The 1,763-nt window shown below is 40.4% G+C and overlaps 1 protein-coding gene across 1 annotated transcript in view; it reads left to right on the top strand.

Annotated features, from left to right (window-relative positions):
• LOC118734420 (eye-specific diacylglycerol kinase-like) overlaps nucleotides 1–1,763 on the top strand; it is a 325,708-nt gene that overhangs the window by 134,113 nt on the left and 189,832 nt on the right. The gene's annotated exons all lie outside the window — the stretch shown is intronic.

Here is a 1,763-nt window from a genome sequence, read left to right as displayed (position 1 = left end):
CCTGCTGATAACAGTCATAGGCAATCCTGAGAGAACCCCAAACGTTAGGAAATACCTCGAGGACATTTTTCTTGCCGAAATTCAAGAACCTCCATGGTCATTTCATCGCTGCAGGTTTAATATGCCGTAATTTTGTCAAACCTTCATAAAGCTCAAATCTATTTATGTTCGCATTCGAACAAAATTCACATTCGAAAATGTTATGCCCGCCCCTCTCGCCCTGCACAAAAGCCGGCCCTGGCTGGAAAAGCCACAAAGCCAACAGAGCGAACACAAATTGAAGCAACAACACAAATTAAACCGACTAATAAAGACTAATCCAATAATATTTGCGCATAAATAGTATTTTGACGTTTTTCCTACAATTACGTCGGAGAATGTTAAAAGCAAGGCGACCGGGCACAAATGCGAGTAAAAAAAAAATCGGATGCGAAAAAAGATTTGTGAAATGACATGTGATTGATGGTGAGACGATTGGAATGGCAAATGGCAGCTAAGCGACGATGTCGAGAGATATTTAGTTGGACATTAAGCGTCGCTGTGGAAGAGAACTAAATCGCTAATGGCAATTTGAGCAGCTAAGCGGCGCGCGACGGTAGCTGGTGGCCGCAGGTTAAGTCAATTAGCGCCACATTTGCGAATGTATATAAATAGATAGTCGTTTTTGTTGCCGATGTCGAGGCAAATTAATCCAATTTAAGTGAGTGATTTGCGACAACTAAGTAAACTTTCTGCGTTGAGAAAAGCAAAAAAAAAAATGTTCGCATAGAAAGACAGCTAATTTACGCAATGAACGAAATTGGACAATTAAACAAATAAACATTTACAAGCGTGTTTTTGTTTTTACTTTATTTTTTACTTTATTTAAAAAAAAAAAAACAAATCTGACGGGCGTTCAACTATGAAGTTTTGGACACTTATTGCTCCCAACCTAAAGTACTATGTACTTGGCAGCGCCACAAATCCAATTAGAGGAACTGGAGAAATGGATTGCGCTGTGCCACACTCCACGATTTTCTCTATCATAAAAGCTGGAACCAACTTCAGAATCGACTTTATGTCGACTATGAATATGTCCCAATATGTGTACGGGAATGACTTCTGAGTAAATCATCTAAATATGATGCGTCCTGGAACAGACTAAGGGCCAGGTGTTCAATATCCAGTTAACACAACGCGGAGGTAGAAGCTCCGGTTAAACACAACGACTGCCCCATCGATCACATCGATAGTGTAATGGTAGTCACAACTAGACATTAAACAACCGGCCCAAAGACGGTGTTCGCATGAGGCGATTTTACAGGCAACTTTTAGTTGAAAGCCACAATCGCCTGGTGTGAACGGCCTTTCAACTAATCGCTTCCAATGAAGTTGGGGTGCAGACCAACTTTTGATTCAACTAATCGCCTCTAAAATTGCCTGAAAAATCGCCTCATGCGAACACCGTATAAGAGTAAACACTCACCAGCATAGTGCGCTGCACTGTTATGTTAAGCAGTGTTTGCATTATTCAACTTTGCGTTCAACAATTGCGTTCAACTCAACGCAGGGTTGCACGAAAAAAAAGTTGAATGGCTAAATGTTGGCTGGCGACCAACTTTGTTGAAAGCGATTAGTTGAAAGGCCATTCAACCAAAAGTTGAATGCACAGTTGAACAATGCAAACACCTTTTTATGGCGAATATTTTGATATTTTTTCATATTTTGATATTTTTAGCCATACAACTTTTTTTCGTGCAACCCTGCGCTGAGTTGAACGCAAA

This window comes from Rhagoletis pomonella, unplaced genomic scaffold (assembly GCF_013731165.1).
Source record: "Rhagoletis pomonella isolate Grant_MI unplaced genomic scaffold, Rhpom_1.0 Rhpom_scaffold_00002, whole genome shotgun sequence".
Taxonomy (NCBI): Eukaryota; Metazoa; Arthropoda; class Insecta; order Diptera; family Tephritidae; genus Rhagoletis; species Rhagoletis pomonella.
Note: the sequence above shows the minus strand (reverse complement) of the source record. Positions and strands in the feature narration are given on the sequence as shown.